The 15,936-nt window shown below is 42.5% G+C and overlaps 1 pseudogene; it reads right to left on the reverse strand.

Moving 5' to 3' along the window:
• Positions 1 to 13,529, reverse strand: part of LOC132378222 (alpha-1,6-mannosylglycoprotein 6-beta-N-acetylglucosaminyltransferase A-like) — a 130,517-nt pseudogene extending 116,988 nt beyond the window's left edge.
• Positions 13,530 to 15,936: the final 2,407 nt, after the last annotated feature.

Consider the following 15,936-nt stretch of genomic DNA (forward strand, 5'->3'; position numbering starts at 1 on the left):
CGGCGGAGGAATTGAGAGAAAGGGATAGCATTTTTGCAGGAGACAGGGTGGGAGGAGGAATAGTCGAGGTAGCTGTGGGAGTTAGTAGGTTTGTAGTAGACGTCGGTGGAGGTGTCGGAAATAGATCAGGTGAATTTGAGGGCGGGGTGAAAATTGGAGGCGAAGTTAATGAAGTCGACGAGCTCAGCAAGTGTGCAGGAAGCAGCACCGACGCAGTCGTCGATATAACGCAAGAGGACAGATACCGGTGTAGGCTTGGAACATAGATTACTCCACATGGCCGACAAAGGAGAAATCTTCCTTTTTTAAAGAAAGGGGCTTCCCTTTGTCCACTATTAACTCTGCCCTCCATCGCGTCTCCCGTATTTCACGCACCTCTGCCCTCACCCCATCCACCCGCCAGGGACAGAGTCCCCCTGGTCCTCACCTATCACCCTACCAATCCAACGTATAATCCTCCGTAACTTCCGCCACCTCCTACATGATCCCACCACCAACCACATCTTCCCCTCCCCACCTCTCTCGGCTTTCCGCAGGGATCGCTCCCTACGCGGCTTCCTTGTCCATTCATACCCTCATCCCTCCCCACGGACCTCCCTCAGGGCACTCATCCCTGCTAATGGAAGAAGTGCTACACCTGCCCCCACACTTCTTCCCTCACCACCATCCTAGGCCCCAGACAGTCCTTTCAGGTGAGGCACCACTTCACCTGCGAGTCAACTGGGGTGATATACTGTATCCGGTGTTCCCGATGTTGCCATTTACACATTGGGGAGACCCGCCGCAGACTGGGAGACCGTTTCGCCGAACACCGGCGCTCAGTCCTCCAGCAGTGGCAGGATCTCCCTGTGGCCACACACTTCAATTCCACAGACCGCTCCCACTCCGACCTCCGTTTATACCCTTACCCCCATCCCTATCTATTATTTTAGCCTGGTTCTCTTTCTCTCTCTTTTTCCCCCCTCAACTATAATCTCTCCCCCCTAGCCCTACCTTTCTTTCTCTTATTTCCCATAATTCTCCACCTTCTCCCTAGCCCATTTCCTCTACTGTCAAGATGAGGCCACACACAGGTCGATGGAGCAATACCTTATCTCCCGCCTAGGTAGCCTCCTTCCTGCCGGCATGAACATAGAACTCACTGACCTCCGTTGATACCCCTGCCCCCCCTTACCCCCATCCCTATCTATTATTTTAGTCTGGTTCTCTTTCTCTCTCTTTTTCCCCCCAGCCCTACCTTTCTTTCTCTTTTATTTCCCATAATTCTCCACCTTCCCCCTAGCCCTTTCCCCTCCAGCCTATCACTTACCAGCTCTCTACTTCATCCCTCCCCCCACTTCTTATCCCCCCCTCGACCATCCCATGTTACTTCACTCCTGATGAAGGGTTTTGGCTCGAAACGTCGTTACTACCTCCTCCCATAGATGCTGTTTGACCTGCTGAGTTCTGCCAGCATTTTGTGTTTTTATTTATTTCCAGCATCTGCAGATTCACTCGTGTGACCTGAAAGATTACTTCTGTTTTCTCTCCACAAATAACTCACAGGTTGCTGACATTCCTGATCTGGCATTTTAGTTTGCCAATTTACAGACCATCCATACTGACTAATATTTAATACCTAGATTGACTAAGTATGTTAGAACATACTTCAAGCAAATTAGCCCATGCTAACACCTAAAGCATGCATAAACACAAAAAATTGTTCTGATGAAATATTAAACCATTACCTCTTCCTTCCTACAAATATGCTCTGAACATGAATCTACGTAAGGCAGCACCAACAATTTTTCAAAAGGCTGCTTTTAACAAAGATCAGCACAGGACAGACCTTTCAGCCCACAATGCATGCCAATCTTTTAACCTACTCTGACATCTAACCCTTCCCTCCTATATAATTCTCCATTTTTCTATCATCCATGCCAATCTAAGAGTTCCTTAAATACCCCTATCACCATCCCCAGCAACGTGTTCCATGTATCCACAATTCTGTGTTAAAAAAAAACCTCTAACATCTCCCCTATAATTTCCTCCAAACAACTTCAAAACATGCCCTCTTTTACGAGCCATTTCTGTCCTGGGAAAAAGTCTCTGGCTGTCCGCACTTTGCCATAACTTTGGATGAGTCTGTATAAAAATATGAATGTTTATAGCAGAAGTGCAATGTATTTATTCTTACCTTGGTAAAACCACTTTTAATTAAGAACAGATTTAATTAAGTATCGCCTGTTACATTCTTCGGTCTTCACAGTGTCCTTACCTGCCTTTAGTGAGAATAATTGAAATTCTTTCTAAGCTCTTCCTGTAGCCCTGGTGATCTGCATTAGATGAAGAAGTGAGATCAAACTCCTTTAAAGCCAATGATGGCCAGCCTGGGGCATTTTTATCACACAGGCTCTCAGCTGACCAACAAGCACGTACCTTCAATCAAATACAGTCCTGTAATGAGGAAGAATCATTGTTGGCACCAGGCATTGTGTAAGTATAAGGAAAGAAGACAAGAAGAATGCATTAAAACGCAGAAAAGATTCCCAGTCCAAAGAACAAACCAACGCACAAAAGAACCAGACAAATAAGAAAGGCAGAGTAAAGTATCATCAGCCTTTGGAAGTAAACTTTATTAATAACACACAGAACAATGTCACATGATCATGATTAAGCTTTGCTGCAGCTTCTTCTGCTTAACACTTTCAAAGGAAAAGCTAACAAGGCAAATTATAGTTTTGGATAGTTACAAATTCTCAAAAAATAGTTAATATCTCTTGATTTTATTATTTAAATGAACATTTAACCTGCCTAGGAGATGGTATTATTACTGTGCAAATTGCAAGAAATACTGGTTTACCCAGGAGTGGCACAAACATTTTTCTCAAGTGAAAAGCAACACAAACACACACATTGCACAAGGTTAGGAAGTGATCTCTTCTAATTAACCAGAACAGCAGTTAGTAAAAGGTGCAAATTGTAGCAGCAATAGAAATGTGTTACCACAAAGACTGCTGGAATTCAAGGAATTCCCATACCTTCTCAGGCAAGGGCAGGAAATTGACCTGATTAGCAAAGGCCAGATCCCAAGACCGAACAGAGCCAAAGCTATTTCCAATTTGAGTCAGATTACTTCATTAATATGAGAACAGCAAATAAGGAGTTCTAATATTAAATTTCACTTGATCTGTATTGAAGAGACTGGAATTCTGGAACTCCGAAAGAGCATGTCACCTAGTGTACTTGTTTGCAGAATAAATTCAGAATTAAAGGACTCCGTTCAAAAGTTAAAAAAACTAATGCAATGCTAGTGTCTGCTTGATGTAGTATAATTTTGTTTAAGATTAGCCTTTTTTAAAAGTTTTGTTTATATTTCACTGAGATTTAATGTTTCTATTTATTACAAAATACCATTCGAGGGACTTGGGAAGCTATAATCAGGAATTAAAAAAATTGAAGTAGGGTGCAAAGTTGCCATTTGGAATGAATCGCAGCCTTTAAGAACAACTTTAATTCCCATGTTGCCCTGGTCCACCAGATTTGCTTCTAAAATTCTGACCATGTTCCTTTTGAGAGAGTGACACCCTTAAAAATGAAATGCTAACATGAGTAAAAACTGAGAATACGTTGATTGCTTTCCCACGTAAAGGCTACTCGATCAACTACCTTACAATAATAGATTTACCTTAGTTTTGTCTGTAAATTGATTTAAAATAAACAGCAATTATATTAGAAATACACTGTGTCTATATTTCTAAACTGTCATTGGTAAAGCTTTGTGCCGAAAATCAGCAAAAATGGCCCTGGGGAGTAATACTCGCACATGGCACTGAATGTCAATGCAAAGCATTTCTAGGTAAGATAATTAATCCTTCACTCTCCAGTATCATTATGCCTCACCTTGGGAGGATATTCCCTCTCCACAAAACTGCCATTTCTTTTCCACACATTTTCATCCCCTTTGAGTAACACTATCATTCTGAGATTTTTGTGCCGCTTGTTTAAATTCCACCAAAATCCAGATTAAATTTTTTCAAAAAGTTTTTATGAAGGACTCTCCTTACACTATTTGAGATAGAAGGGCTAAGGCGCAATAATAGGAGATTGAAGAGTGGAACTGTAAGCAGCCTTATAGAAAGATGTCTGATATGTCCAGTAACTACACAAGAGATACAGTGCTGTGAATATTCACTCTGCGCACTTTTCACTACTTTGCAAAATAAATTGACAGCATGAATAAAGGAACACTCACATAAAGCAAAAGGTTCCAGAGCATTTGCAACACTAAGCCCCCAATATTAAATTTTATTGCTCAGATCCATGAAGCACAGAAGAACATTAAGCATATTACGCTTAAATCTGCAGTACTGTGCAGCAAACAATTTAAGTTAGGAATCTGTGCAGTGCACAGCTCTGGACAAATAAATTACACTGCAATTTATTTACAGACATATATGTTCAAAATAAGTGCAAGTTTTCGTGAGCTTTTTGCTAGATTTGTTATAAATATTGCCTATCCACGTTTGCTACAATGCAACTGCAGTTTTAATTACACCAGGGAAAGAGCACACAGTGCAGTTTGTTTTCAATAATAACCCCATGAACTAGAGATACACACGTACATGGTGAATTTTTTTACAAGCATAAAAAAAAGAACCAAAATTAGATCAAGTAGTCAGAAGGCTTGTGCGGGTACCAAGAACCACTAAAAAATGTGGAGAACAATCTAGGTACCCTCCCACTTCCTCTAACACAGCTGAAGCACAATTAAATCAATTTGTTCATGGGTTATTGAATCATGTTCACCTGATTCCCTATACTTCCATTACAGACTATGCACCACTGCCCTAGAGTGCTCATTACATTGACAACAAGTAACCATGTCTTTACAGCTGAGGCACCAGGAGGTGCAAATACTAGTTAGGGAGAGGTGGGGTAGAAGATAAATGGTGTTGATTTAAAATTCTAATCAATATACCCCCTTTACACATCTATGCTATCCTAAGCGAGTGGTATTCTGAAATTGACTGTCACTGATTGATTATTTAGTATCTTACAGTGATTGCATTTACATGCTGAGTTCAGTGCACTAAACATGGATTTTAAACAGTAACAGTACTTTCTAGAGTAAACATTGAAAATATTACAATTTTAAGTCTCTATTTTAGGTATATTTATAGGGATACAAGTGTTCACCCCTACTGTCATAGATTTCACCCGTCTTCCACCTAGGGGTTTTCTTGTTCTTACAAAGAACCACGCTTAAAGTTTAAGCCAAATAGAATCTGCACTGGCCTGGGGACGGACAGCCAAGGGTTCCATTGTGTACACCACATCACAGCATTACATTCATTGTATTACTTTTCTGTTAATACTACACACCAATCCCAAAACTAATTGAGAGTGTATATAGAGCAGCAAATACATTCTGTATTTCTGCTGGGCAAGAGCATCAATGAAACCTTCCAAAGGGCCCTGCAGAATAACAAAGTGACCAAAGCAGGAAGAGGAGGACTGGATAACAGCACACCACTCTCCAATCGCAGCCCAGCCCTGCTATCTGACACTACCTTGCTGACTGATCTGTTTACTGCCACCTGCAGGCGCTGCATTGTTACTGGTGTTGTTGGTGGTGTTCGTCAGGCTGCTTGAAATCATGTCATCCACTCTGTTCTCCAGCTTCCATAGGCGTTGCAGTATGTCATCGAGAAGAACAGCAATCGTCCGCTTTAGGTCAGCTGAGGAAACAAACAAACCAAAACAGTTAATATCTTATTCAATTCCCATACAAGTACAAGCAACAGGGATGTGGTATGGCATAAAAATAGCCTTAAACAAAGTCTTTCAAGTGTCTTGTGACACTTTTCAAAATCTGAACCCTTCTATTTCTTCATCCAGGTCATTTATAAAAATCACAAAGAGGAGGGGTCCCAGAACAGATCCCTGTGGAACACCACTGGTCACCAACCTCCAAGCATAATATGAACCATCTACAATCATCCTTTGCCTTCTGTGGGCAAGCCAATTCTGGATCCACAAAGCAATGTCCCCTTAGATCCCATGCTTCCTTACTTTCTGAATGAGCCTTGCATGGAGAACCTTATCATATGCCTTACTCAAATCCATAAACACTACATCCACTGCTCTACCTTCATCAATGTGTTTTATTACACCCTCAAAGAAATCAATCAGGCTCTTAAGGCATGGCCTGCCCTTGACAAAGCCATGCTGACTATCCCTAATCAAATTATTAAAACTTGCCCATCACTTAAGTAAGGCTTACCGGTCTATAATTTCATGGGTTACCTCTACTCCCTTTCTTGAACAAGGGAACAAAATTTCCAACTCTCCAATCTTTTGGTACTTCCCCTGTTCCCATCTAAACTCCTTGCTCTAAGGAGACGTCAGTCAATATTTGAAAAGTTAAAACCGCTCATCACAACAACCCTATTATTAATGCACTGTTCCAGAATCTGCCTCCCTATCTGCCCCTCGATAGTCTCTGTTACTATTGGAGGGGAGTCTACAAAAAACATCCAGTAGAATTATTGTCCACTTCCTGTTTCTGACTTCTACCCGCAGTGACTCAGTAAACAGTCCCTCCATGACTTCCTCCTTTTCAGCAGTTGTGACACCATCCTTGATAATCAATGCCACACCCCCACCTCTTCTGCCTCGCTCCTGTTCCTTTTGAAACATTTAAAGCCCGGCACGCTCAGCAACCATTCCTGCTCCTGATACATCCAAGTCTCTGTAATGGCCACAATGTCATAATTCCATATATTGATCCACATTCTAAGTTCATCCGCCTTGCTTATGATACTCCTTGCATTAAAATAGACACATCTCAGGCTGAGTGCTGCTTTGTTCTATCATCTGCCTATCCTTCGTCACAAACTCCCTACAAGCTGTCTCTACTTATGCCCCAACCTCCCTATCCTCTGCCTCTTCACTGGTTCCGAACCGCTGTAAATCTAGTTTAAACCCTCCCCAATAGCATTAGCAAACCTCCCCACCAGGACGTTGGCTCCCTCAGATTCAAGTGCAACCCGTCCTTTTTGTACAGGTTACACCTGCTCCAGAAGAGGTCCCAATGATCCAGAAATCTGAATCCCTGCCCCTGCTCCAATCCTTCAGTTACATATTTACCAGCCACCTTGTTCTACTCCTATACTCACTATCACATGGAACAGGCAGCAATCCTTAGATTACTACCTTTGAGGTCCTGCTTCTCAGCTTCCTTCCCAACTCCCTGTACTCTGCTTCCAGGAATTCCTCCCTCTTTCTACCTATGTCGTTGGTCCGAATACAGACCATGACCTCTGGCTGCTCATCCTCCCAATTCAGGATATTGTGGAGACATTTAGAAACATCACGAACCCTGACACCTAGGAGGCAAACTATCATCCGTGTTTCTTTTTCCACCTATAGAATCGCCTATCTGTCCCTCTAACTATAGAGTCCCATATTACTGCTGCCATCCTCTTCTGTTTTCAACCCTTCTGAGTCACAGAGCCAGACTCAAACCGAGAGGGACGACCACTGTTGTTTCCGCCAGGTAGGGCCTCCCTCACTCAACAGTACTCAAAATGGAGTAATCTGGGAAATTATAGGCTGGTAAAAGGCTCTAAAAGTAACCCAGGAAATTATAGGCCGGTAAGTTTGATGTTGGTAGCAGGTAAATTATTGGAAGGAGTACTAAGAGATAGGATCTACAAGTATTTAGATAGGGAGAGTCAACATGGCTTTGTGCGTGGTAGGTCATGTTTAACAAATCTATTAGAGTTTTTCGAGGAGGTTACAAGGGAAGTGGATGAAGGGAAGGCAGTGGATGTTGTCTACATGGACTTCAGTAAGGCCTTTGACAAGGTCCCGCATGGGAGGTTAGTTAGGAAGATTCAGTTGCTAGGTAAACATGGTGAGGTAGTAAATTGGATTAGACATTGGCTCAATGGGAGCAGTCAGAGAGTGGTAGTGGAGGATTACTTCTCTGAGTGGAGGCCTGTGACTAGTGGTGTGCCACAAGGATCAGTGCTGGGTCCATTGTTATTTGTCATCTATACCAATGATCTGGATGATAATGTGGTAAATTGGATGAGCAAATTTGCTGATGAAACAAAGATTGGAGGTATAGTGGACAGTGAGGAAGGTTTTCAAAGCTTGCAGAGGGATCTGGACCAGCTGGAAAAATGGCAGATGGAGTTTAATACAGACAAGTGTGAGGTATTGCACTTTGGAAGGAAAAACCACTTTGGAAAGGTAGAACATACAAGGTAAATGGTAGGCACTGAGGTGTGCAGTAGAACAGAGGGATCTGGGAATACAGATACAAAATTCCCTAGAAGTGGCATCACAGGTAGATAGGATAGTAAAGAGAGCTTTTGGTACGTTGGCCTTTATAAATCAAAGTATTGAGTATAAGAGTTGGAATGTTATGGTGAGGTTGTATAAGGCATTGGTGAAGCTGAATTTGGAGTATTGTGTGCAGTTTTGGTCACCGAATTACAGGAAGGATACTAATAAGGTTGAAAGAGTGCAGAGAAGGTTTACAAGGGTGTTGCTGGCACTTGAGAAACTGAGTTACAGAGAAAGGTTGAATAGGTTAGGACTTTATTCACTGGAGCGTAGGAGAATGAGGGGAGACTTGATAGAGGTATATAAAATTATGATGGGTATAGATAGAGTGAATGCAAGCAGGCTTTTTCCACTGAGGCCAGGGGAGAAAAAAAAACAGAGGTCATGGGTTAAGGGTGAAGGGGGAAAAGTTTGAAGGGAACATTAGTGGGGACTTCTTCACACACAGAGTGGTGGGAGTGTGGAATGAGCTGCCAGATGAAGTTGTAAATGCGGGCTCACTTTTATCATTTAAGAAAAACTTGGACAGGTACATGGATGAGAGGTGTATGGAGGGATATGGGCCAGGTGCAGGTCAGTGGGACTAGGCAGAAAAACAGTTAGGCACAGCCAAGAAGGGCCAAAAGGCCTGTTTCTGTGCTGTAATTTTCTATGGTTCTATTTTTAAAGTGGATGGCCACAGGAGTGCTCTGCACTACCTAACGCTCTGCTTTCCCTCTCCTGACAGTCACTCAGTTGTCAAATGTGTTCAGGAAAGTTTCCTTAATCAGTACATAGAACATAATTAGGTACTCAGTACATAATCATTACATAGTACACTCTCCCAACTTCCTTGCTGTCCACTACACCCCCAGTCTTGGTGTCATCTGCAAATTTGCACATTATTGACAAAGATGATAAGCAACAAAGGGCCCAGTACCGATCTCTGCAGTACACCACTAGTCACAAGCCTCCAGTCAGAGATGTCATTGGTTAAGGGTGAAAGGTGAAATGTTTAAGAGGAAGATGAGGGGAAACTTCCTCACTCAAGGGATCATGAGAGTGTGGAAAGAGCTGACAGTACAAGTGGTGCATGCAAACTCAATTCTACACTGAAGAGAAATTTGGATAAGTACTATACGTGGATGGGAGGGGTATGGAGAGCTATGGTCTGGGTGCAGGTTAATGGGACAAGGCAGATTAATCATTTGGCAAGGACTAGATTGGCCAAAGTGCCTAATTCTGTGCTTTTGTGTTCTATGACTATGACACCATAAGGGGTGATGGAAACAGATTTAATTTTTAAATGAAATGCAGTTGAAGTTGAAACAATACAGGGCCATATAGAAATGTCAGTCACTCATTCAGACTCAGACACATCCATTAGGAATAAGCTGTTTCTTTCTGTGCAGTATTTCTCCAAGCTATCATATGGAATTTTACAAGAATGAGGAAGGATCTCACTGACACCTATCAAATATTGAAAGAGTGGATGTGGGGAGGATATTTCCAATAATGGAACTACCTGGGACCAGAGGGCACAACCACAGAACAGAGGGATGTCCATTTAGAACAGAGATGAAGAGGAATTTCTTTAGCCAGAGGATGAAGAATCTGGAATTCATTGCCAAACTGCTCTGCATGCCAAGTTATTGAGTATACTTAAAATAGAGGCTGATAGGTTCTTGATTAGCAAGGGTATGAAAGGAGAAGGCTGGAGAATGGAATTGAATTAGCCATGATGGAATGGTGGAGCAAGACTCGATGGGCTAGAATGGCCCAAATCTGTTCTTGTGTCTTATGGTCAAAATAAAAAAACTATTTGAAAATTCTGACAGCCGTAGCGAAACTATATAATCCTTTAACATATACCATATCCTCATTATATGCGCCTTCAGACAATGCGGATTCACAGTTACGCGTCAAAACTATTTCTACCAACTTCTCCTTATATGGGTCCAAAACTCACAGTTATGTCAGGCTGTTGGGACGAGAAGCACCGCTTTCTTGTCAATACAAGTCACGTGCGCATTCCCGCTGGTCTCGCATTGGTTTTGCCAGCATGTGGATGTGCGATCTTGCACTCTTAAACTTCTGTTGTTATCATCTACGGTGCACTGATTTTGTGCTTGAATATTTAACTATTTCTCCTAAGCGTCCGATGTCATGTCCTGGACCATCAGCCGAGCGGTAGAGAACCGCTTAACACTTGAAAAAAAGTTAGAAATTATAAACAGGGTGGTACCAGGCTCTGGGATGCTACTTCAGCCTGGGTGAGTCCATGATCAGAAACATAAAGAAAAATGCTTAAAAAATAAAAAGCACAGTGATTGATTCATTGTCTTCAAAGATTGTTACCAAAGTGCGTTACCCGATTATGACAAAAATGGAGAAAATGTTGAGTTTGTACATTGAGCATGAAACAAAGAAAAATCAACAATCAGTTCCAATCATCTTTGTGTGAAAGCTTTGGAAATTTATGGACGCCTTTGTTCAGAGGCTAGTGAGGAAGTATAAAGTGATATTGTTAGCTTTAATGCAAGTGGGTGATGGTTTTCTAAGTTTGTTCATCGTCACAGGCTTCACAACTTAGTTGTGCATGGTGAGCAAGCTAGTGCTGACCACAAAGCTGCTGAATGCTACCCTGTGCAGTTGCGGGCTATGATAGCTGAGTTAGGCATCACACCAAAGCAGATGTTCAATGCAGACGAGACCAGCCTTTTTTGGAAGTGTGTGCTGAAATGTAATAAGTAAGGATGAAAAGAGTGTCAGGTTTCAAGGCAGCAATGGATAGGTTGACTCTGCTTATGTGTTCTAATGTGTTAACTTTCTATGATTTATTACGTTGAATATTACCTTAAATTGATTAAATATGATATGAATGTTGCCTTGAGGTACTGCTTTTGTGTTGTACTGGTATGAAAATGTGAATAAATTACAGATAAAACATATTTAGGAAGCCCTCCAGAACACATCCTTATTTTCTCCATTTAAATAATTTATTCACATTATCTGTTTTCCATACTATGCATTGATTGCGAGGAATGTATCCCCCGCATATAATGAGGATAGGGTGTAATAAATAATTCTGTAACTTTGACCATCTGTGTTCATGGGAGTCAGAAAATTCAATTCATTTCTAATTTAGGTCTATTTCCCCTATCTTTCAGCTCACCTCTGTGACAATACAAGGAAATACTTTATAAAATTGCAGTCCATTTTTTCTTGGTAAGACAGTTTAAGCATCATTTGTATCTCTGTTTCAGTTTATAAAGGGGAAAGTAGGATACTAATGTTCATTTGCCACTTCCTTGTGAACACCAATGCTCATAAAGAAACTAACAATTTGTCCAACATATTAATTTATAACTTTGATTAATTTAAAAGGGCATTCTCAGCATAATATTCTCCATCCCAGAACAAAGCCTATGAAATATAGATCATAATATCCTTATAGGAAGGACGTGGAAGACTTAGAAAGGGTGCAAAGGAGACTTACCAGGATGCTGCCTGGATTAAAGAGCATGTCTTATGAGGATAGGTTGTGCAGTGACTTGATAGAGGTGTACAAGATGATGAAAGTCATTGATTGAGTGGATCATCAGGGACTTTTTCCCATGGTAGAAATGGCATAATTTTAAGGTGATTGGAATGAAGTATGGCGGGGGGGGGGGGGGGGAAGGAATGTCAGAGTGGTGACAAGAGTGGTGGTGCCTGGAATGCCCTGCTAGGGGTGGTGGCAGAGGCAGATACATTAGAGATTTTAATAAACTTAGGTAAGCACATGGATGATAGAAAAACAGAGGGCTATGTGGAAAGAAAGGGTTAGATTGATCTTAGAGTAGGTTAAGAGATTAGCACAACATTGTGGGCCAAAGGACCTGTACTGTGCTTGTGCTGTGATGTTCTAAGTGCTATAATATATGCACATGACCAAAGCAAAGGTTTGGCAATTCTTACCATATCCTGCCATTGAGGCACCACGAGGGCCATCTACTGCATTTTGGTTTTCCTCTGCGAGAGCTCGAACGTATCTTTTACTCAATTCCAGAATCTGTTCGCGCAGTTCTGCACTGTTTTGACGTTTTGGATGCTGGAAAGTGTAACGAAGTAACACCAAACCCCAAATAAACCCAAAAACTAGCAACAGAGCACTTAGTTTCTGGGATGCATTTCTCCTGAACAGACTTCCAAACATCTTTGCCGGCCACTGCCTCCTTTAAATGCGAAATAGTCTCATAATCAACATCTTCACCTTTTGTGTGGAGCATCCAAGCAGTCTGTTGCTTTAAACATCTTTGTCTAATGTTCCTTTTCAGTCCTGTAAAACAAAAGGAACTGAAAGTTGGTTGTTTCACAATTGATGATTAATCATAAGTGTCGCCTCACCTGGAAGGACTGACTGGGGCTCTGAATGGTGGTAAGGGAGGAAGTGTAAGGGCAGGTGTAGCACTTGTTCCGCTTACAAGGATAAGTGCCAGGAGGGAGATTGGTGGGAAGGGATGGGGGCGACACTTCACCTGTGAGTCGGCTGGTGTGGTATACTGCGTTCCGTGCTCCAGTGTGGCCTTTTATATATTGGTGAGACCCGACGCAGACTGGGAGACCATTTTGTTGAACACTTATGCTCGGTCCGCCAGAGAAAGCAGGATCTCCCAGTGGCCACACATTTTAATTCCACACCCCATTCCCATTCTGATATGTCTATCCATGGCCTCCTCTACTGTCAAGATGAATCCAAACTCAGGTTGGAGGAACAACACCTTATATACCGGCTGGGTAGCCTCCAACCTGATGGTATAAACATTGACTTCTCTAACTTCCGTTAATGCCCCTCCTCCCCTTCTTACCCCATCCCTGACATATTTAGTTGTTTGTTTTTTTTCTCTCTCTCTGCCCAATCTCCATCTCCCTCTGGTGCTCCCCCCCCACCCTTTCTTTCTCCCTAAGCCAGGGGTCAGCAACCTTTACCACTGAAAGAGCCACTTGGACCCATTTCCCACAGAAAAGAAAACACTGGGAGCCGCAAAACCCGTTTGACATTTAAAATGAAATAACACTGCATACAACGTTTTGTTTTGCCTTTATGCTATGTATAAACAAACTATAATGTGTTGCATTTATGAAATTGATGAAGTCCTGCAGAGAAAACGAAATTACATTTCTGCATGCAACAAAAACATTTTGAACTCCGAAAAAAAGACGTTGGGTTGAAGGTTACTTTTAAGTAAAATACTCAACGTCTATTTGAGTCCTCCTTGTATTTATGAAAAACGCCGAACTTAAATTTGCCGCCAGCAGCAAAAATAACGTCAGCCAGCTGTCAACCTGAAAAATAAAAGGACTATTTCACTGAACAATGAAAACATATGAATATACGTAAAATAATAGGCAATTAAAATATTTATCATACTTGTTCAGGTTGACTCACACCTGACAATGCAGTCGTATTCAGTAGGGATGGATCGATGCTTAGGGGAGTGACCGGGAAGGATAATGTATTTTTTTCCTCTCTGAACTCACAGAAGCGTTTCCCAAACGATGTTTGCATTGCGATGATTGCAGAATGTAAATACTCCGAATTTATCATGTCGTGACCTTGTTTGAACTCTCTCAAATTGGGGAAGTGAGACAATGTGCCTTTCTGTAAATCTCTGGCAAGCAACGTCAAGTTGCGCTCGAATGCCAAAACATCCTCCAACATGTGCAGGGCTGTACGTCCTTACCCCGTTGAAGAGCTGTGTTCAGCGTGTTCAGGTGCGCTGTCATGTCTACCATGAAGTGTAGCTTTTCCAGCCACTCTGGCTGTTCCAGCTCAGGAAAGGTGAGCACTTTGCTGCCCAGGAAAGTTTTCACTTCTTCCAGACACGCAACAAAGCGTTTCAGCACCTCCCCTCTGGACAGCCAGCGATAGAAACACGTTGTAGCGGTGTGCTACACGCAGTCAGTAAACTGCAGTCAATGATAGCTTTATTCGAACTAAACAGCCTTGCTTTTAAGCCTCCCTCAACCCGCCCCCCATGGGCGCGGATGCTGCAAAAGACACGTACTCACAAACCCCCGTATGCTATCTCCCTTAGCCTGAACGCTGGCTAATTGTGAGCCGGTTCGGATGTGTCAGGAAATGGGTCGCCACAACGTCTTATTTAGATTGTACAAGATCACCATAATCTTCAAATTTAGATTTACATTTCAAAAACTAACAAACTAACATAAAATACATTTTAATTAAATACTGACCACGTAGCGGTGTGCTACACGCAGCGCTAAAATTACGACACGGAGTCGGTAACTGCAGTCGAAGGAAAAAACTTTATTCGAAATCTTCAGCCTCACTTTTAAGCCTCCCTCAACCTGCCCCCCATGGCGCAGAGGCTCCAAAGCTCTGTGCTCGCAAACCCCCGTAGGCTATCTAATTGTGAGTTGGTTCGGATGTGCCAGGAAAAGGGTCGCCACAACCAATTATTTCCCAAAGCAACAGGGAGCCGCAGCACAGACGTAAAAGAGCCACATGTGGCTCCGGAGCCGCGGGTTGCCGACCCCCGCCCTAAGCCTTCCGTCCCATGATCTTTTCCCTTCTCCAGCTCTGTATCACTTTCGCCAATCACCTTTCCAGCTCTTAGCTTCATCCCACCCCCTCCGGTCTTCTCCTATCACTTTGCATTTCCCCCTCCCCCCACTACTTTCAAATCTCTTACTATATTTCCTTTCAGTTAGTCCTGATGAAGCGTCTCGGCCCGAAACATCGACAGTTCTCCTGGCCTGCTGTGTTCCACCAGCATTTTGTGTGTGTTGATTGCATTCGCCTTCTTCACAACTGACTCAACCTGGAGGTTAACCTTTAGGGTATCTTGCACAAGGACTCCCAAGTCTCCTTGCATCTCTGTATTTTGAATTCTCTCCTCATTTAAATAATAGTCTGCCCGTTTATTTCTTCCACCAAAGTGCATGACCGTATAATTTATAACATTGTATTTCATTTGCCACTTCTTTGCCCGTTCTCCTAAACTATCTAAGTCTCTCAGCAAGCTCTGTTTCCTCAACACTACCCGTTCCTCCACCTATCTTTGTATCATCGGCAAATTTAGCCACAAATCCATTAATAACGTAGTTCCAAATCACTGATATACATCATAAAAACCAGCTGTCCCAAAACCGACTCCTGTGGAACCCCACTGGTAATCGGCAGCCAGCCAGAATAGGATCCCTTTATTCCCACTCTTTGTTTTCTGCCAACCAGCCAATGCTCCACCTATGCTAGTAACTTCCCTCTAATTCTGTAGGCTCTTATCTTGCTAAGCAGCCTCATGTGAGGCACCTTGTCAAAGGCCTTCTGAAAATCCAAGTACAGCACATCTACTGCATTCTCTTTGTCTACCCTGCTTGTAATTTCCTCAAAGAATTCCAGTAGATTTGTCAGGCTGGATTTTCCTTTCAGGAAACCATGCTGGCTTTGGCCTATCTTGTCATGTGCCTCCAGGTCGTCTGTAATCTCATACCTAACAATCAATTCCAAATACTCTGTGAAACATCTGTCTAAAACATTGAAATTTATGGGGATGTTTGTGCCTGGTAAGAGCAGACTCCATCCTTGCAGTCTGCCAATAATTCTGCCTTTGC

The sequence above is a fragment of the Hypanus sabinus genome, chromosome 20 (genome assembly GCF_030144855.1).
Source record: "Hypanus sabinus isolate sHypSab1 chromosome 20, sHypSab1.hap1, whole genome shotgun sequence".
Taxonomy (NCBI): Eukaryota; Metazoa; Chordata; class Chondrichthyes; order Myliobatiformes; family Dasyatidae; genus Hypanus; species Hypanus sabinus.